This window comes from Cucurbita moschata, unplaced genomic scaffold (assembly GCF_002738365.1).
Source record: "Cucurbita moschata cultivar Rifu unplaced genomic scaffold, Cmos_1.0 Cmo_Scf00068, whole genome shotgun sequence".
NCBI classification, from domain to species: Eukaryota; Viridiplantae; Streptophyta; class Magnoliopsida; order Cucurbitales; family Cucurbitaceae; genus Cucurbita; species Cucurbita moschata.
In genome coordinates, this window is record NW_019268584.1 from 533,183 (window position 1) to 556,383 (window position 23,201).

Below are 23,201 nucleotides of genomic sequence, written 5' to 3' on the forward strand. Positions count from 1 at the left end.
TCTAAGGCACCAAGTTCCACCCTAGAAAGAATAATAGGTCACCACGGTAACTGTAGGTAGCCCGTTAGGGTTGAGCAGTGAAGATAGTGTCATCAGAACCTCCACTTCCCTCTCTCCTCCGATACCATACCGTCGAGACAGAGCTCCGGTACGGTGATCGTTGAGCTTTGCAGATCCGGATAGGGAAGCGTGACAGGTGCCCAGACCTAGTGGTGATAGCTAAGGGGTTTTCTGAACATGACTCCTGAGCCGTAGAAACTCGTCCCTGAGCGGGGGACGTGGAGCCACTTAGGGTAACTCAGTAGCTGACCGGCACATAGGGGGTCGCACCCCGCTTTGTGGATGTATGGTCCCGTGTGAGGGTCGTCAGTTAACCTCCACGGATGATGTTCAGAGAGAGAGTCACGTATTCGGATCCAGCCATACGATCCCCTCAGATTTGCTTATGAGGTCGCGCCTCACCTCAGGACGCTGATCATTTCACTGCATAAGATGGGCAAGCCTCTTATGATGCATAAAAGAGTTGTAGCTTAGATCACCCTGCATAGAAACCCGAGAAAGACGGTGGTTACCTACCAAGATAAGGATGCGAAAAGAGCCTACAAGTAGGCTACTTACTGAGTATTCTTTTATACTCATTCCTTTCTACTCTTTTTTTTTCAGGCGAGTGAGGCCAGGGATCGAGGCGGGAATGCATGCTGAATCTTAATGCCACAGAGGAGTGTCCCGGGGCGTCTAGGAGTCTGTGCATAATTTTGTTTAGATTTGTCATGCATTGTTTTGTAAACCGCTTACTTACTATTCATATTTGAACACCTTGTTTTGGATTTTAAACCTCCTTCATAATTGTTAAAGTTTCTTTTTGTGAAATCTCGTTTCTCTATTGGTTCTTACACGATTTCATTGCATAGTCTGTTGGTCCGGCTCTTAATTACGAGATTCAAATTTTGGGCTGTGACACGAACAATTCACACCCTTCTTATAAGAAATGCTTCATTCCCAACTCCAACCGCTATTGGATCTGTCATGACCGAATTTTAAGTATTTATGGTTATTTTAGAGGTTTCGACAAATTGAGCTGCGATGAAAAAATAAATTTTGCTTGGTTTAGAAGACATACAACACCTATGTGAGAAATTCAAAGTTATTTACAAAAGGAAAAAAAAAAGACATGGATACAAAATAATTAAAAATGAACAACAAAAATTATACAACCAATTGATGTCTCAAGTCCAATACAACTAACATACACTCCGGGTCGACACCCCTATGTGATAGTAGAACTCCCAAGCATATCCCCACCTTAAACAGTACTTGAACTAGAAAAGGAGAAAGTGATCACTATAAAAATATACTTAATAATAAACTTACTTGGAGGCTCTCATCGCTTCCTTCTTCAACTAGGTTTCCATGACTTTCCTTTAGTCTATAGGAAGTTTGGGCTTACCCTTTACTGTGCTCTAAGCTACCGTGTAGATCTCGATGTTCTAATTGATTCCTCATCAATCATCAACCTTTGTTGTCCCTAGTGTCTCCTAGAGATTCATGCCAAAAATAAAAAAGTCGCTTTGGTTGAGTGTTTAAGGTGTGTTCCTGCTATGTACATAAAGTTTCTCCACGAGACTTCGAATCTCTCGGACGTCGAAAAGTTTATTTCTTTTGTACTAGCCAAATGCCACCGCTAAAAGATATTGTCCTCTTTGGCCCGTTACCTCACGATCTCATAGAGGTATTCTGTCATGATTGAATTTTAAGTATTAATCGTTATTTTAAAAGTTTCGACAAATCGAGTTGCGACGAAAAAATAAATTTTGCACAGTTTAAAAGACATACAACACCGATGTCAGAAACTAAAATTTATACAACTAATCGATGTGCCAGGTCGAATACAACTAACATACACTCCGGTTCGACACCCCTCTGTGATTGTTAAGCTCCTAAGCATCTCCCCATCTTGAACTAGAAAAGGAGAAAGTGGTAAGTGTAAAAATATACTTAGTAACGAACCTACATGCATTGTGCCAAAGTCAACAATTTCTGGGCTAATACAAATAATTTGTTGGAGTAGTTCAATCGATTAGAGCGTGTGACTGTTAACCATAAGGTTGGAGGTTCATCAAGCCTTCTTTTAAGCAATGTGAATAAATCCTTCCATTTAAGCATGTGGATACAAAATTGGACAATATCATATCGATATGGAGGTTTGTGATTCCTAACATTGTACATTGTCTTAATCAAGCATCCTTAATAATAATTTTGAGTTCTTTTTAGGGGTAGCTTCGAGTACAAAAACATAATGTAAAAAATATTTCCACATAAAGCAGTTACGTCATGCATATTGTAGAGACTCTAGGTCCCTAGAAAACTAGGGTCGTTACATATTATCTACCCCTAAACTTTCTATAACCTAGAGAAAAACTCGTAAAAACTTGCTCAATCAAGGATTCGATTAGACCCTACAAGTAGGTTACTTATTTAGTTGCACTTGATATTACTTTTGCTTTTTGGGTGACCTCTAATTGTTGGTTAACGAGAGATATAAGGTCACAAAGGAGGGTCGTCTTGAGCCATCATTTCTATGTATTTTGAGTTGTTGTCCTTAGTTTTCGAATCTCGTTTCCTAGTTCCCGTTTTGTAATAAACTTGAAACAACACTTTCATTTGTAAATATTTTTTAATTTCTTTTAAATGCTTGGTATTTGTAAATTTTTTCATTTTTTTTTGTTGTCATGTGTCATGAACCATGATTTGAAGTCTTGAAAATTGAGTTATTACAATTTTACTTTGAAGTTTTTAAAATTGAGTTATTACAGTTGATAAGGATCACAGTATTCTAAATGTTTCAACTGGACCTATTACACGATCAAAAGCCAAGAAGATTCAACAAGCATTCATTATTCATCTACAAAATTGGATACGCTCAGTTCAACCATCATTTCATGTGTTACAAGCTGATTCGATTGAAGAAGAACCATTTGAAGCTTCAGAAGTGAATATTTCTACCGTTGAAGTAGCATAAGGATAACAGTGTTCCTAAGAAACTTGATATAGATGTCAATATCCTATAGTATAGGATAGATATTAAAAGTGGTAGTGTTTGAAAGAAAACTTTATTACTTTGAAGTATGTAAAGATGAAATTAAAGTACCTGTAAACAAAAAAATTGAGTTAAAGACCATAAAAGTTTAAAACATGTATACTTAAATTAATTGGTGAATGACATAAGTGTCGTTAATGGAAGATGAGCTTTGTTAGTATTGAGATGTAGAAAACTTTCATACCTTAATAAGGCTTGAAAACTATATAAAAAAAAAAAAAAATAATAATAATAATAATAAGTAATACAACCGCAATTATGGAAGTTGTGAGATGATTTAAAAGTATCGAGCCACAATTTGGATGAGGCATTATGATCATGGTCAAAATTTTAGAGGTATATGGAGAGGGAATACAGTATAAGATTGTCAATGTACCTTAAATTTAAGAAACCATGATTTAAGATGAACTTGGGCGGGGGACACATGAGGATTAGAGTGAGACATTGTCTCTAAATCAACTAGAAGTTTTGTGGTAATCCTCCTTAAGGTATACGAATGCACTCAGGAAGATCAACATAAACAAATTGTTGTAGAAAATTACCAATCAATTTTTCCTAGCAATGTCAACTTGGTTAAAAGGTATTATTATAGTTAAAGTTTCAAAACTGTCATTTTAAGTTTGATTTTCAAGTATCCCAAGTTTTATGGCATCTGAGAATATCTACCATGCTAATATAATACCAATTCTTATAAGAGAATTTTGTTAAGCTCATTCTTCATAGTACAAGGCATTGAAAGGGTTGTGATGTCTTTCCGTTATGGTTATAGGAGCATTAGTTTTGGGCTGTACTAGATAAGGTATACCAAGAGAAAAGCCCATTTGACAATCTTTCCAATGAAAGTTACCAAATCCTCAAACTCTAGCTTGACCACAAACCAAATACAGGAAGTCGTTCGTAGATCTATGTGATTTACTAGTGCATTCTATTTGCATTGGGAGAGGGTGGAGTTCTTAACCAGTTTCATGTCATGATTTTAACTCCAAAAATTTACTAGAATTGGGGTAGGTAGCCAAAAGAGAAAAGTATTACAAATTTCTTGATTTTGTATGGGAAAATAGGCAAATTTGTATATGGAATTCATCTACAAAGATGAGACATTAATGATGAACCAAATCAAGTGGACACAAACAATAATGAGGAAAGGAAAACAATTTTTTTCTTTCTTTTTAATTATTAAAAATATAGAGAATGAACAATTTTAATTGAAAACATTCAGCTAATGAATTCCCTGGGAACTTCTATAGTAAATGGACTATATAGAATTGTGATCCGTCAAATATTGCAAAGCCCCGGTATCTATTACCTTTCAGAATTGAACTATAACGAAATTTGTGATCCGTCAAATATTGCAAAGCCCCGGTATCTATTACCTTTCAGAATTGAACTATAACGAAATTTCAATCTATACCGGCACCATAATATTTGATTCGGGAGTACCTTTCAGAATTGAACTATAACGAAATTTCAATCTATACCGGCACCATAATATTTGATTCGGGAGAAAGATTAGAATTAGAGATTGATCGAGAAACAAAGGTATGAATGCGTGCGAATAGGAAACAAAAAATATCTATTCTAGTTCTATTCTAGTTCGAATCTCAAGAGAAATTCTCGAGAAGGTTTCTACCCTGGAATTTTTCGTTGTCTTTCTTTAATGATAAGGAGAGGAAAAATTTAGATCAAAAGAAAGTAACATTTGGAGTTTTACCAACAATAAATTGTTGTGTAGGCTGAGATCCCATATTTTAAAATGAGATTTTGAGGATGTATGGACAAAACAGGTCAATTAGTGCCTTTAGCTAAGTGTAGAAAATTTGATTTGGAGAACAATGTAGAGCAGAAACTAGTAAAACTATTGATCTAGTAGACAGAATCATAATAAAAATAAAAATAAATAAATAAATTAATTAATTAAAAAAAAATGAGGAACTATGTAAGTTTTCCAACCTTATTGTACACATGAACATTTATTTCAATGAAGTGCCAGAACCACAAACCTTAGATGAATTATGATGTCCATGAAATTTTAGAAGAAGACCCAATATGACACGATAAGGCTATGTACGAAATTTGGTGACCATTAGGTTATGATAACAGGCTAAACCAAGTGTAGGTGTAAAATGACTAAAATGCCCCTATAATTACGTACCACTAGTTTATGACCAAAGTGACCTATAAATGACATGAAATTTGATGAGGAGCCTTATATCATGGTGTAAAGGGATTACACAAAGTTACAAGACCATTGGAATATGCTGAAGAATTAAACCAAGATTTGGGGGTAAATGACCAAAAGACCCTTTTGGAGTATGAATTAAGATTTAAAATACCTAACTATATAACAAGACACCTTATAAGGATTCAAAGATTTTACGAATGCAAAGTGATAGACTTATGAAAGTTTTATGCATGCAAATAAATGTTATGACTCATACGAATTAAGGTATACTTGTTAAGAATTTTTATTTAATGGAACTTGAAGACTTAACAAAGAACTCTTAGAATAAGGACCCGAGTTATTCCAAGATTAAAACACTTTTGAGGACGAAAGTTTCTCTGAGAGGGATACAATGTAATAGCCCAAAAATAAATAAACGCATAAACTAATAAAAATAATTATAAAAATAGTTAAAATTATAATAATAAAAAAATTAATTAATTAATTAATTAATTAAAAAAAATAAACAAATAAAAAATAAACCTTTCCCCACCTCTCTCCACTAACCTCTCATCCTTCCCACAATTATCTCTCCTCTACCCATCTACGCTCCAAAAAAAGAAAGAAACAGAAAACCTGCAGAAAAAAAGAAAGAAACAGAAAACAACGAGGGTCAAATTTGAGAAGAAGTAAAATGGGTTTGAACATATTTCAGATTTAGAGATTTTTGTCCGTTATTACGGTAAAATTCTATCTCAGATTTCCTTTTCCATTATAGTTATGGTTATAAGAAATTAATTTAATTATGGTTATAAGAAATTAATGCTTTGAACAGATTGCAGATTTAGAGATTTTTGTCCGTTATTACGGTAAAATTCTATCTCAGATTTCCTTTTCCTCTATAGTTATGGTTATAAGAAATTAATTTAGTTATGGTTATAAAAAATTAATTTAGGATCAAATCTTCTTTCCTATCTTACCTTCTGTAATAATCAGATCACATGTTCAATTAATTAGACTTTTGTTAGCATCGGATGGGAAGTTAGAGGAAATAAGGTTAGAATCAATAAAATTTTAGCGGGCAGATCCATAAATCTGTAAGATAGTAGCCAAATTAAAATTGGCCAATAATATCAGTTTATAGAATGAAAATAAATATAAAATTAGAGTAATATCTTATTTACAAATGTTTACAAAACTGAGAATCTATTTACGGAATGAAAATAATTACCATGAGCGAGGAGGGAAGATTGAGGGAAGATTTGTTAACAGGAGATATCATAGGGCATGAAACTCCATTAAATTCTGTCTAATAGTAAATATCAGAATTTTAACAAGGTAAATTAGAGAAATAATTGTATAGAGTTCAAACTTGAAACTGATGTTATGGGCTCACATAAGTTGACTTGGATTTCAAAGGACGGAATCGAACTTTTAGTAAGGATATATACGTGACAACGACTTAATGTAATAGCCCAAAAATAAATAAAGAAATAAACGAATAAAAATAATTATAAAAAATAGTTAAAATTATAATAATAAATAAATAATTAATTAATTAATTAAAAAAAAAAAAAAAACTTTCCCCACTCCTCTCCACTAACCTCTCATCCCTTCCCACAATTATATCTCCTCAACCTATCCTTATACAGCAAGTAACAGTTACTGCAAAAAAGAAATAGAAAATCAATAATAAATGACCTTTGCTCAGTTGAGATTCAATCGAGATTTACGTGAAGATAGATATCAACAAGTTATATATTAAATCTTTATTTTTTTATCCTATTTTTTAGAAATCACAACTAGATCTTCATTGAATTATTACAATGATATGAGTTAGAAACTAAATGTCAATGATTCTAGATTAAAGATAGATTGGCCTAGAAAACTTTTGAATAGGAAACACTAAGATAAGGAAAGATTTGGAAACAGGGATCACGGGAAATTTGGAAGGCATGACAACAGAATTAAAAGGAAACAGATAAAAAAGAATGAAGATTAGGGAATTAAAAATCACAACTAAATATAGAGGGAAAAAGGTAAACACAGAGGGTAAATACAGAGAGTAGTAAAGCCCAGAATAACTTGAAAAAGTTTATCTACTTTCTTATACAACAGTATGAAAAATAAGATTTTTAATAAAAATATAATATAGATATATAACATTTCAGACTTTTAACAATGGACCAATATAAATTAGAGAAATAATGTTGTAGAGTTCAAACCTGAAACTAATGTGGTTTGTATGATAATAATTATGGTACGATGTGCTCAAGGATATGTTTGAGATAGGGTACGAGAAGGATGCACAAAACGAAATGTAACGATAGGAGTAAGATACGTTCATGAAACGTTAGAGTTAGGTTACATACCGGAGTGTTATGGATAGGAGAGATTAATGAAAGAATACGGTTAGGTTATGGGTAGAAAGGGATAGGTTTGTGATAGATTGATAGAACGATAGCGTTAGGGTACGTTCTTGTGACGATATGACTAAGGTACGTCACGTAATGATATGTCTGTGATAGGTATAAGAACGTTAAGGCTATGGTAAGTTAGAGAACGATATGACTATGAAGTGTTTACGTTATTGACTTGGTTATGATATGATACATTGTATGCTAGATTATGGTGCTAAGTACGAAACCATGTGAACGTGAATGTATGTTATTTATGCTGCTTAGTTGATGTGATATGAATGCATGTGACGATGTGTGGCCCTTGTACGATTATGGCTTGTTGTATGAGTATTGAAATGTAACTGAATGAATTATATGACATGAAATACGGTAAATTGCATGATACATAACCCCGCTAGGAATATGTATAATATGTAACGAAATGAGAATGAGAATGACACGTAAGCATGAAAACGTGACACGGGGTTATGTTCATTAAATGATGATTGTAGGACTAGTGGGACCTCATGCATATTGTGTGATCATGCATTTGGGGGATACCCCTATCCCATCACGAGGGTACAGACGCGTACATCCAAATGGCAGGACAACGATCGTTATGCCTAGCATAGCGCTGCCGTGACGATTTTAGTTTTAACGGGTCCCCGTAGGACCCCAGAGCATGCCCACCGGCTAAGGACAGTGGCCCAGCGGTGTGCGAACTAGCTGGTGAGCCCATACTCGCACGTATGGGCTGCGTGTAGAGTATATGGTACACGTCCACGATTACCTGTTAGGATTACACCGTAGGGAAAACGAAACGAAACGAAATGAAATGAAACGAAACGAAACGAAACGAAATGAAATGAAACGAAACGAAACGAAACGAAATGAAATGAAACGAAACGAAATGAAATGAAACGAAACAAAACGAAACGAAAGATAGGTCCCATCATTTCATTGCATGTGATTGTTGCATTTAACCCCAATAGTGGGGTCACTTACCGAGTATTTCTTTAAATACTCAAGCCATGTACTACTACATTTTTCAGGTTAAGGCAAGGCATTCCTATACGGCTGACGACGGCATCGCAACTTGAGATCATGGCACATGCATAGGATAGTGGCATTTATTTTCTTAGACTTAGGATAGAATAGGATGTTTTAAACTTAAACGTTTATTTATTTTATTTCCAGTCTTTTGTTGTGTCGTTTTAAAGATGCTTTCGAAACATGGAAGTCCATGGCTGTGTTTAAAGATAAAGGTTATGTTTTATGGAATTTAAATGAAGTCTTCCGCATTCAATGTGTATGGTATGTATACAGTAGCGACCTTAAATTAAGTAGAAAATTTTGGGTCATTACAGTTTGAATCGTTGGGCTGAGGATTAGGGTTGCCTTATCAATTTTGTATCGAGCTAGGTTGCATCTTTCTTGCCTACTCTAGAATTGAGTTTATCTTTCACTTATGCTATTGTTTTCTTTTTTTCTTTTCGTCAAATTTGTCCATTTATTTTCTTGCTGCCATTTCAACCATTCTTTGTCATCTATTCACTTTGTTCTCATTTTTTTTTTTATTGAAGATCATATTTAGATGTTGAAAAAAAAACAGACCTATCATATCTGTTCTTAATATTGTGGATAAATCCTTATCATTAGACCATTTGCATCTTTATTTGAATATTAAATAAGCTCCAATTCACATTTTTTCTAAACCATCTAAATCTGAAACGGTTGGGTTTGATATTGTTCTTTCATAATTTAAACTCAAGAAAACTTATGAATTTGCCTGAATTTTGTAAAAAGAAAAGTTTGAGCATCTCTTGTATTTTACCATTAAAAGGGGAATTTCATCAAAATCTTAACGACCTTTCCTTCTCAAATTCATTTTTAGTGTGCAATTCTACCAAAAAAAATTCCTTTCTGTCCTTTATTTATTTGATCATTATTTCATTTTATTTTTTATTTAATAATTAACTTATCTTGATTGTCTTGAATAGCTTGCTACTCTAAGAATTTATTTGTCCATAAGCATACCTTAATCATAATTTAGTCACATTCCCCAAATAGCCTACCTTTGTATGTTAATCACGAGTGTTCATGAGTGTAAAATTAGTGAGTTGATTGTGTGAGGTTCTAAGCATATTTAACTACTGTTTGTACAATCATGAGCCAAGACATGGGAAATAGAGGAGAGATCAATGAGATAGTTGAAGAAGTCCAGAAGAAAGAGGAGGAATTGGAAGATGGGAGTCATTTGACACTTATTACAAGAAGACTTCTTAAAACTCAAGTTACGGAGAATGATGTTGATGATCAAAGAGATAATCTGTTTCGCACGTGGTGTTTAGTCAAGGGGCTCCTTGTAGTCTTGTCATTAATAGTGGAAGTTGCACCAATGTAGAAAGTTCCATGTTGATCAAAAGGTTTCAAATTCCAACCCAACACCATCCTAAACCTTACAAGCTTCAATGGCTCAATGATAGTAGAACAATGATGGTCGTTTCCCAAGCATTAATATCTTTTTACTTTGAAAAAATATAAAGATGAAGTTCTTTGTGATGTGTTACCAATGCATGCTGGAGACATATTACTTGGCCAACTATGGCAATTTGATAGGAGGGTCATGTATGATGGTTATTTGAATAGGTATTCTTTTGTAAAAGATGGTAGAATAGCCACTCTTGTATGATGAGCGCCTATAATGCTAATTCCAACCAAGAGCTGGTTAGAAGATGAATAACTCTTAGATCGAACTTGGAATCTATGATGGTCACTCTTAGATTCCAAGAAGACTCACTCCAGAATTAGCTTGATCAAAACTAATTCAATGAATTAGTTTAAACATCAAACCTAGCAAGGTTTGAAAAAGAATAACATCAAAACGATATCAAGAAAACACAAAGGTTTTGTTTGTATTTAACAATGATTCCCAAACATTGCATGCCTTTAAGTAGGCCAAAAAGATAACTCAAATATAATTAAGTTCATCTACCAACTACAAACTACAACTACCAAAAGCTAGTAAATACAAATTGAAGAAAATAAGGCATGACATAAATTGTCTTAATGGGTAGTTCAACCAAAGGCAAAAGTTTTCTAACCACTTTCCAATGTAAGGTGGAGTTTATTGCTACTCCATTATTTTCTTGATTTGATATGCTAATGCTATAAATTTTTTTCGGCTCAAAAGTTTTTGTTTCAACTTGTACATTAGTTAGCCTTTGAAGATGCAATGTATAGGCCTCTTGAATCTTCTTAACCTTGTTTCTTGTAATCCGTCCTTCGGGTACATACAAAGGGTCAGTAGTTGAATTCATATCATTGTACCTTTGAGTTTTGCAAATATATTTGCTAATCAATTAAAGTTGGAGGAAAAAAAAGAAAGAGTTTGAGGAAAAAGAGTGGAAAGAAACACAAGAATGGAGTGAAAAAATAGAGAAAAATCAAAGAGAAAAAAAAGTAAAAAGAAGAGCAACAAAAGAGATAGACATTGAAACAAAAAGGAAAGAAAGTGAGTTGTTTGGCTAGAGTTGGAGAGGTGAGAAGGGTAATGTTTTCACAAAATACCATCTTTGTACTCGCATACAAGGAAGGATTTTGCTCTCTAACTATAACAACTTGGCTTTGCCTAGTGTGTTTCAATCTCTTTTACAAGAATTTGAAGACATGTTTCGTGATGAAGTACTTAAAGAACTACCTCCCATTAGAGGTACTGAACATCAAATAGACTTCATTTTGGGTGCTGTCATTTCTAATAAACCAGCTTATAGAGTCAATCCAACTGAGACTAAAGAAATTCAAAGGCAAGTGAAGGAGCTCATGGAGAAGGGTTATATACGAGAAAGTTTGAATCCATGTTCTATACGAGACTTATTGGTGCCAAAGAAAGATAAAACTTGGCGCATGTGTGTGGATTGTGTAGAGCCATCAACAAAATCACTGTAAAACATCGACATCCTATTCCTAGGCTAGACAATATGCTTCATGAATTTCATGGTTCATGTCTATTTATAAAGATTGTTTTGAAATATGGATATCATCAAATTAAAATGCAGGTATCGAAAACTACTTTCAAAATTAAGTTTGGATTGGATGAATGACTTGTTATGTCTTTTGGGTTAACTAATGCTCCTACGCTCTTAATATATAAAGTTTTTAGCAACATTTCATAGGCTTGGGTTAGGGTTCTAACCAAAACATAAGGTAAGAATTTCTACCTACCAATGAACCGAAGCCGCCACTATAATTTATGAACAATGGAAACAAAAAAAAATATTTAAAAAAAGAGAAAATCCAAAAAGTAGCAAACTCCCTCGAACGCCGAAAATGAATAGCCACCCGATGTCGTCAAAACCCACAAGGAAAACACAAAAAAATGGAAGAAAGAGGGTGCCAGGGAAGTAATAGGGAAGCAAATGGGGAAGAAGAAAAATAAGAGAGATAAATATCGTCAACGGTGTAAGTTTTGATCCCAATCCAGTAAGTCTTGATCTCAAACCTTCCTCTTGTCAACCGTGTAAGTCTCCTGCATTTTTTTTAGGTATAATATGGAATATCATACATTTTACACTAGAAAACAAAAATTTCAATTAGTGAGTATATGCTAATTTGATGTTAATTTAAATTAGAAGTTAATAATGGAGAACGATCTAGATATCGTGGAAATTTCCACATTTGGATTTGAAAGTTAATATCAAAGTTATTGACATGTTTACTCTAATCATTGACTTTATTTTCAATTGTGAGGTTAAATAAATATCAATAATCATACCAAAAAAAATTAAATATAAAAGTTGGCTATTATTCTACAAATTTAATATGCAATAAAACCATTAAAACTTAGCCAAAATGAAATAGATCAAAAAACTGGGAGGAAAAGAAAAACCAAAAGGAAAAATGAAAATTATCAAGGTACAAGTCTAAAATCGAACCTCAGCCTCAATAGGAAGTAGAACCTAAATCACACGTCTGTATCTAAACCCACTAGTATTCTCCGCCCTTCGACACGTGTGCAAGCACATGCCAGCACATGCTCAAACGTTAGTCTAGCCTAGCGAAGCTTCACCCCAATCCACGTCGTGTGTCTACTAGCCCGTCACCACTCGACCCACAACCTAGAACCCAACAATCCGATTATCCGCGCCTCGACCAAACTCCAATTCGTGCATGCCTACTCAACTTCGACCCACTTACCCAGAACATGACCCGAATGTGACTTGCACTTTTCTATCCTCAACTTGGCAGAGACGACTCCAATGGTTTATATGGCTCAATTCATCCAACTTTACTCCACACTATTTCCTCGATCATTCTTACCATTTTTATCCTTTCAAGTCAAGTTTAGCATTTTTAAAAGGATTTGAGATGAGTACGACCATTGTTTAGCTGATTCAAACATTATAAGATAAATTAGAGGTTTCATTGTGAGCGCTAGGTAAATTAAATCGCTCAACGTATTCTTATTCGGTGTTGTAAATTCGTGTAGGTTGACTTAAGTCGTGAGTAGAGAGGTACTGCACATCAAATTCTACCCAGATAGGAATCTGAGACCAAGGCCATGAAATGATGTTTTATGATAGGTTCCAACCATCATTTCACGTGTTTGCATTACCTTATACTAGTAGTGGGGTTACTTAATGAGTATTTCTTAAAATACAAGTCATGCGCTGCTCTTATTTTTTAGATAAAGGCAAGGCACCTCTGCACAAATGATGATGTCAAGATGATGACCATGGGACTGAAGTTATTGTAGATGTATTTCATTATATTTGTATCTACATATTTTTATTATCTTACTTGCTTTATTTAAATCTCATGTTATTTGGTTTTTGCATGAACAATTTAATGATGTAATTGTTAACATAAGTCCATGACACCATCTTGGAATGTTTCAAAAGATTTTTCCGTATTTCGTAGTTAAGTCAGGCATGTTGTAGCGACTTATTTTTATTAATATAAATAGGGTCGTTACAGTTGATATAGCGAAAGTTTCTTTACTCTTGTTATGTTGATCTTCACCACAAACCATTAATTTTATCAAATGGAATACGAGACTTATTTAAATGTTGCAATTTCTACCTACCCCGAATGATCCTAAGCTAGCAACATAATATATGAACAAAAGAACAAAAAAATCTTTCTTTTATATTGTTTTAAAGACACTTTCTTAAATGTATAAGTCCATGACATAATTTTATGAAGTCGTTTTAAATAAATATTTTCGTATAAAGAAGTTACGTCATTCGTATGGTAGTGAATCTAGTTGAGTAGAAACTAGGGTCATTACGTATAATCTAGACCCAAAATTTCTGTAACCTAGAGAAAAGCTTGTGGCAAGTTGTTCGATCAAGGATGTTATTAGAGCCTATAAGTAGGTTGCTTATTTAGTATGTTTATACACATTAGATATTACTTTTCTTTTTCGAGTGATCACTGATTGTTGGTTAAGCATTTGGGAGCTATGCAGTCACAGAGGAGGGTCGTCCATGCCATCAGTTCTATGTGTTAGGAATTGTTGTCCTTAGTTTTTAAGTCTAGTTCTCTTGTCCCGATTTTGTAATAAACTTGTGACAACACTTTCATTTGTAAATGTATTTAAATTTCTTTTAAATGTTATGTTGTTTGATTATAAATTTGCATAAATTTTTATCAAATTTTTCGTGTTGTTGTGTCGTGAACACTGATTTCAAAAGTGAGTGGCGGAGAGAGGAGGGAACAAAAACATATGCGAGGCCCTCTGTGTACACCGTCAGCGAGAGTCGAACCACCGAACAACCTTCATCCTAGAGCGTACTTGTAAGAAAAGTGAAGGAGTAATACACACAGAGGATGTAGGGGAGTACAAACAATCATTTTCATTTTTGTTAGACGAACACAACACTGGTGAGATGGAGGGGTAGGATCCAACGTACAAAGACGAAGTCCACCTGCTCGGACCCAAACTCGAATACCCGCAACCTCATTCCAGCTGAGAAACCCCATACCCAGTTTGGTCCAGTAACCAAAATTACAAAGCCTCTGCCCAACACAGAAACCAGATACCCACCAACAACCAATCTAGTAGTCTAGTTCCTATGTGCTTTGCCCAAAAATCCCATACCCAATTTGGTCCATTGACGAATCAAGATGGACGTTTTAATAGGAAACAACTACCACGACACTTGGAGCAACTTCGAGAGACAAAGTTCAAATATACTTGAGTTTAGATAAAATGTTGGCCAAGACCAATCAAGTAAGTGGCCTTACTATCGGCTAAGTCAGACGACTTGATTTATCTATGACGACACATACCCAGTGGTCCTTGCACGTGTCACTTATGCTTTATATTTTATGAGGTGGTGACTATGACTATGTTATTTGATGATGCTATATGATGTTATATTATGTTATATGATGATGTTACATGATGACGTTGTATCATGATGATATGATGATGATGATGATGGTGTTGTTATAACACATGCTAAAGCAATTTGGATCTTAGGCACTCTAAGTACATCCATTATAGTAAATTAGCTAGCATGTTCATAAGCATTAAAACTCAAGGAGTTTGAGTACTAACCATTTGTAGTTCAAATTCCTTTTTCCTCATGAACCGGTTTCGAACCACTACTAGTGTCTTCTCTACTATTCTCCGACCTTAGAACAGGATTGAGGAATCAGGTGAGTGACTAAATTTGGAAGGGATTTAGTATATGTGAAGAGAGAGTTTGTGAGGGTTTTTCTCAAGGTTTTTCCAAGAAGACTTTCCTTGTACCTTGATCACTCGGTTTATAGAGTCATATTTGCATGTTCATGCAATTTTGAAATTGCCAAATCTTAACACTCAAAATTCCACTCAAATTTGTGGGGTTTATTTGACAAGCATAGAAGTTTGGTTAAACCAAATTTTGACGCTCAAAATTCCACGGACTCAAACATGGATTTTTCCATTAACTGAAGTCAACATTTTGACTTTTTTCATTTTAATTCAACAATTAATTTATATAATTAATTTCAAATTAAAGTAACATTAAATGATTAATTAAACTATTTAATTAATATTTAACATTAATTCAAATGCCAAACCCAATAAATTCCGACAAATATTGATTAAAATATTTAAATCTTATTTAAATATCTCTCATTTTCTTTTTTTGTTTAATTCGTAAATAAAACAAAAATGAAGTTAAATATATCGTTTATGTTTAGCGCATATTCTCTAATTTGAATTCGAGCACTTCGAACTCGCTCGTCACGTTGTTCCATGGTTTAGTCCAATATGAGCTAGCAGGGGGACCTAATGGTCCTATAGATCAAGGACTCCAAAGATCTGAGATGATCCGGCTAAACTCATTAACCTTGTTAACCAACATTCGTTAACCACTAGGACACTCCACTATAGCCTAGTAGTTGCACTCCCCTCACTATAGATATATTTCTGTCCGTTTGATATAACCATGATTAATAAGTCGATCCTTCACAAGTTGTTCGCAACTAGAGCTGGGACAATTTACCATTTTATCCCTGAAGTTACTTCTTGTTTCTTATGTTCCACTGATCCTCTAATGAACAATTAGTTTGTGGTCCAACCAGTAAACAAAATCCCTCTCAGGCCAATGAGAGGGTGGGGCCCCTTATTCAAGACCTGGAGTCAGTACTTAAGGGACAACCTCTCTACTATCCCTAAAAGTTGGTAGGAGTGAATTCCATCTTGCACCCTATGTCCCCCGCTATTCACCTAGTTTTACCCCTGAAATGGGAGGCTTATTGAGTCGGCGAACTCGAGCCTTTATCACCCATTAAAACCTAAGGATAATTTTGAATAAACAGGTGTTGTATGTATTTCACGGTGGAAAATTTATTTTTTTGTTGAAGTTCGATTTGTCGAATTCTCTAAAATTTAGTCATGACAGATAGAATAGGTTGGAGAGCAGAATGAAGCATTTCTTATAATAACGGTGCAAATACCTCTATGAGATCGTGAGGTAACGGGCCAAAGCGGATAATATCTTTAGCGGTGGCCATAGGCTAGTACAAAAAAAAAATAAAAAACTTTAGGTCGCCTGAGAGATTCAAACTCTCAGGGGAAATGCCATGTACAAAGCTGACACACGCTTTAACCACTCGACCAAGGCAACTTTTTTATTTTTGGCACGAATCTTTAAGAGGCACTAGGGACAACAAACATAGATGATTAATGAGGAATCAATTAGAACTTCGAGGCCTACACGGTAGCTTTGAGCACCGTAAATGATAAGCCCGAACTTGCTAAAGACCAAAGGAAAGTCGTGGAAATCTAGTATTAGAAGGAAGCGATGAGAGCCTACAAGTAGGTTGGTTACTAAGTATATTTTTATGCTTACCACTTTCTCCTTTTCTAGTTTAGGTACTGTTCAAGGTGGAGAGATGCTCGAGAGCTTTACTATCATAGAGGGGTGTCGACTAAGAGTGTATGTTAGTTGTATTTGACTTGGGACATCAATTAGTTGTATAATTTTTGGAGTTCATTTTTAATTGTTTTGTATCCCGTGTCCTTTTATTTTTTTGCTTTTGTAAATAACTTTGAATTTCTATCATAGGTGTTGTATGTCTTTTAAACTTAGCAAAATTTATTTCTTCATCGCAGTTCGATTTGTCGAAACCTCTAAAATAACTGATAAATACTTAAAATTCGGTCATGACAGATCCGGGAATGAAGCATTTCTTATAATAAGGGTGTGAATTCTTCTATGAGATCGTGAGGTAACAAGCCAAAGCGGACAATATCTTTAAGCGGCAGCCTTTGGCTAGTAAAAAAAAAGAATGAACTGATCGACGCCTAAGAGATTCAAGCTCTTGCGGGGAAACCCTATGTACATAGCAGTCACACGCCTCAACCACTCGGCCAAAGCGATTTTTTTTTTCAGGAACGAATCTCGAAGAGACCTTCGGGAAAGCTAATGTAGATGATTAATGAGGAATCAATTAGAACTTCAAGACCTACACGGTAGCTTAGAGTGTAGTAAAGGGTAAGCTCGAACTTCCTATAGATCAAAGGAATGTCTTGGAAACCTAGCATTAAAAGTATATTTTTATACATACCCCTCTTCTCTACCATTTCTAGTTCAGGTATTTTTCAAGGTGGGGGGAGACGCTCAAGAGCTTTACTATCACAGAGGAGTGTCGACTCGAAGTGTATTGTAGTTGTATTCGACTTAGGACATCAATTAGTAGTATATTTAATTTTTGGGGTTCATTTTGAATTGTTTTGTATCCCATGCCATTTTTTTCTTTTGTAAATAACTTTGGAGCGAAATGAAGCTTTCCTTTTAATAAGGGTGTGAATACCTCTATAAGATCGTGAGGTAATGAGACTTTTTTCGTAGCCTAAGAGATTCGAACTCTTGCGGGGAAACCCCATGTACTTAGCAGGCACACGCCTTAACCACTCGGCCAAAGCGACTTTTTTATTTTTTGAACGAATCTTGAAGAGGTACTAGAGACAACAAAGGTAGATGATTGATGAGGAATCAATTAGAACTTTGTAACCTACATGGTAGCTTAGAGCACTATAAAGGTTAAGCCCGAGTTTCTTATAGACCAAAGGAAAGTCGTGGAAACCTAGTATTAGAAGGAAGCGATGAGAGCCTACAAGTAGGTTGGTTACTAACTATATTTTTATACATTGCCCTTTCTTCTTTTCTAGTTCAGTTACTTTTCAAAGTGGGGAGATGCTCGAGAGCTCTACTATCACACAAGGGTGTCGACCTGAAGTGTATTGTAGTTGTATTCGACCTGGGACATCAATTAGTTGCTATCACACAAGGGTGTCGACCTGAAGTGTATTGTAGTTGTATTCGACCTGGGACATCAATTAGTTGTAAAATTTTTGGGGTTCATTTTTAATTTGTTCTGTATCCCATGCCATTTTTATCTTCTGTAAAGTTGTAAAATTTTTGGGGTTCATTTTTAATTTGTTCTGTATCCCATGCCATTTTTATCTTCTGTAAATAACTTTGAATTTCTAACATAGGTGTTGTATGTCTTACACGGTGGAAAATTTATTTTTTTGTTGGAGTTCGATTTGTCGAATTCTTTAAAATTTGGTCATGACAGATAGAATAGGTTGGAGAGTAGAATGAAGCATTTCTTATAATAACGGTGCAAATACCTCTATGAGATCGTGAGATAACGAGCCAAAGCGGACAATAACTTTAGGCCTTAGGCTAGTACAAAAAAAAATAAATAAATGAACTTTACATCTCTTGAGACATTCAAACTCTCACGGGTAACCCCATGTACTTAGCTGGCACACGCTTTAACCACTCGACCAAAGTGACTTTTTTATTTTTGGCACGAATCTTGAAGAGGCACTAGGGACAACAAAGGTAGATGATTAATAAGGAATCAATTAGAACTTGAAGGCCTACACGATAGCTTTGAGTGCCATAAATGGTAAGCCCGAACTTGCTATAGACCAAAGAAAAGTCGTGGAAATCTAGTATTAGATGGAAGCGATGAGAGCCTACAAGTAGGTTGGTTACTAAGTATATTTTTATGCTTACCACTTTCTCCTTTTCTAGTTCAGGTACTATTCAAAGTAGGGAGATGCTTGGAAGCTTTATTATCCCGGAGTGTATGTTAGTTGTATTCGACTTGGGACATCAATTACTTGTACAATTTTTGGGGTTCGTTATGAATTCTTATGTATCTCGTGGCCTTTTTTGCGTTTGTAAATAACATTGGAATTCTGACACACGTGTTGTATGTCTTTTAAACTGTGAAAATTTTATCCTTTCGTCTCACGTTTGTAAATAACGTGTTGGAATTCTGACACACGTTTGTAAATAACCTCGAAACTTCGTTGTGACAAATCCAACCACGGTTGGAGAGGGGAACAAAATATTTTTTTTATTTCAGGAACGATTCTCGAAGAGGTACTAGGGACTAATAAGACTGATTAATGAGGAATCAATTAGAATTTTGAGACCTACACGGTAGCTTTGAGTGATGTAAATGGTTTGCCTGAACTTCCTATAGACAAAATGAAAGTCGTGGAAACCTAGTAGAAGAAGAAAGCGATGAGTAGCTTAGAGTGATGTAAATGGTTTGCCTAACTTCATATAGACAAAATGAAAATCGTGGAAACCTAATAGAAGAAGAAAGCGATGAGGGCCTACAAGTAATTGGTTACTAAGTATATTTTTATACTTACCTCATGTATTATGTGTGCTCATGCATTGGGGGATACCCTTATTTCATCACGACGGGCAGGGATACGATCATTATGTTTTAGATAATGCTGCCGACAGGGGTACGATCATTATGTTTTAGATAATGCTGCCGGCAGGGGTACAATCATTATGTTTTACATAATGTTGCCAGCAAGATTACGATCATTTTGTTTTACATAATGCTGCCGCGGCGGTTACTAGTTCTAAAGGGAGTTTAGCCTAATGAGCTCCCAGGGTATGCTCGCCCGACAAGAAAAGTGGCCCAGCGGTTTGCGAACGACTGGTGAGTCCATATTCGCACGTATTGGCTGTGTGTAGAGTATATGGTACACATCCAAGTTACCCGTTAGGACAGTACCGTGGGAAAATAGATTGAAAGGATAGGTCCCGTCATTGCATTCGCATGTTCTTGCACTCAACCCCAATAGTAGGGTCACTTATTAGTATTTCTTTAAATACTCAAGCAATGCACTACTACATTTTTCAGGATAAGACAAGGCATTCATGTACGGCTGACGACGGCCTCGCAATTCCAGACCATGACACATGCATAGGGTATTGGTATTTATTTTCTTAGATTTAGGCCAAAATAATATGTTTTTAATTTAAATGTTTATTTATTTTATTTAGCCTTTTTGTTGTGTCGTTTTAAAGGTGTTTTTGAAATACGTAAGTCCATGGGTGTGTTTTAAGACAAAGGTTACGTTTTATGGAATTTAAATGGAGTCTTTTTGCATTCAATGTTCATGATATGTGTACACAGCAACCTTAAATTAAGTAGAAAATTTCAGGTCATTACATACTTGGTCTTAATCAAGCATTCTCGATGACATTTCATAGGTAATATTATCGTCGAACCTTTTCTATTAAATCAAAACCTTTTAATTGAGTTATAATTTTTTTTTTTTAATTTTTAGGTGTCCCTTTAAAGATGTTTGAAGCATATTAACAATATCTATATTGCTTTCTAAGTGTTAAATCTAAAGCTGATTGGTTTTGGCTGGGGTTATTGGTCACAATAATCAAATAATAAGCTCCAAATCAAACTTCAATCACATAACTAGGAACATAAACACATTTTAATCCAACCAATATTCTTGAAATTACTAGCTGAACACATTCTTTTTTTTTTTTACTTCAAAAGGCACCATAACAAAAGTTTAAATCTTAAATAAGCTAACAAAAACATAAGGCAAGAATTTCTACCTACCCTAAATGAACCAGGCACTATCATTTATGAACAAAGTAAACAAAAAAAATATTTCAAAATTGAGAAAATCTAAAAAGTAGTAAGCTCTCTCGAACACCAAAAATGAATAGCCACCCAATGTCATCGAAACCAACGAAAAAAACAAAAAAAAATGGAAGCTTCCCAATCTATGTCGCGTGTCTACCAACCCGTCACCACTCGACCCACAACCTAGCACCCTATAATCCAATTATCCGTGACTTGACTAAACTACAACTCGTGCATGCCTACTCAACTTTGACCCACTTACCCAGACCATGACCCGAATGTGACTTGCACTTTTCTATCTAAAACTTTGTGGCGATGGCTCCAATGGCTTATACGGCTCGATTCATCCAACTTTACTCTGCACTATTTCTTGTGATAAGGATCACAGTGTTTCAAATGTTCCAACTGGACCTATTACACGAACAAAGGCCAAGAGGATTCAACAAGCATTCATTCTTCATCAACAAAATTGGATAGACTCGAGTCAATCATCATGTCATGTTTTACAAGATGATTCAATTGAGGAATGACCATTTGGAGCTTCAAAAGTGAATATTTGCACGATTGAAGTAGGGGATGAAGTTGCAAACATCATTTCATGAGTTGTTAGAAAACTTTATTTATTATTTTTAATTTCATAAAGTTTGTAATGGTCAATTGACTTCGTGTTCTATGGAGATTTAAGGGGATCGGGATTAAATCATGGCCAAAAATGACTTTTGTAGGGAGACTATAAATACCCAAAAAATATTATGTAAAAATAGATTTGTAATGAATGAAATTGATCTCTCTAGGTGAGACATTCACTTAGAAATCGGAACGTCATCTTTGTCATTCTATGTTTCAAGCAATTCTTGTGGTATTGCATCTGAGTCATTGAATCAAGCCTTGATCAAGTTCAATTGTGGAGTGTCTCAATTTATAACAAGGTTCTAAATCTTGCTTCTAGATCTTCGATCGCCGAATTTTATATAAGGAGGTGTTAATTTCTTTGATTTAAGGGTTCTTTCTTCAATAAAAGCTTGGATCGTTGGGATGATGATTAGAGTTATCTTATCAATTTGGTATTAGAGCCTACGTTACATCTATGTGGCCTACTCTAGAATTGATTTTATCTTTCGTTTATTGGTTTGTGCTATTGTTTTTCTTTTCTTCATACCTGTCCATTTATTTTCTTGCCATTTCCATCATTGTTCATCATCTTTTGACCTTGTTCTCATTTTCTTTTTAAGGATCACATTTAGATCTTTAAAAAAAAAACAATAAAAAAGAAATCCTTATAAGTAGGTATCATTTATTTTAGACAATTTGCATGTTTATTTCAAGATTAAATAAACTTCAATTAAGTTTTTTTTTCTTATTCCATCTAATATGGAACTGTTTGATATTTTTTTTCTCATCATTAAATTGAAGATAACTTCTAAATTTTTCAGATCTCTACAACAAAGAAAATTAGATTGTTCACAAATCTTCACAACCATTCTCTTTGGAATTCTTTTTTTCGGTGCAATTCCATCCAAAAATATGAGTGCCCTTATTTATTTGTTTATTTCTTGTTTTTATTTTGGTGTTATTTAATAATTATCTTATCATCTTGATAATTGAATAGCTTGCTACTATCAGAATTGTTTTATCCATATATTAGCCTACCTGATCATAATTTAGTCACTCTTCCAAATAGCCTACCTTTGTGTGTAATAAACACGTGTGTCCCTGAGTGTAAAATTCGTGAGTTGCGTGTGTGAGATCTTAAACATATTTAACTATTGTTCGTACAATCATGAACCAAGACGGAGGAAATGGAGGAGAAATCAATGAAGCTAGGAGGAAAGAAGCACAGGTCGGAAGCATTACTCATTTGAATCAAGTTATTAGTACATCGACTAACCGGATGGAGTGAATTGAAATAGCCTTGGGTAATCTTCAAGGAAGGGAGGTACTCTTGAATGAAGGAGTTGAAAATGAAGAAGATGACAATGTCACCCTTTTAGCGGGACATAGTCCTAGGGGAGGGAGAGATGTCTGTTGAGGGAGAGGAAGAGTCAGAAGAAGGGTAGAGAAATTTTAGCCCCAAAAAGAAGTGAGAGGGAGTACCAATATGAAGAAAGAG

General features: G+C 34.8%; 1 protein-coding gene and 1 non-coding gene across 2 annotated transcripts in view; one reads left to right on the forward strand and one right to left on the reverse strand.

The window, feature by feature from the left end:
• LOC111437896 overlaps positions 1–23,201 on the forward strand; it is a 75,405-nt gene that overhangs the window by 7,627 nt on the left and 44,577 nt on the right. The gene's annotated exons all lie outside the window — the stretch shown is intronic.
• TRNAS-GCU lies at positions 18,002–18,083 on the reverse strand. Its single transcript has one exon. It is a non-coding gene; the product is annotated as a tRNA-Ser (tRNA).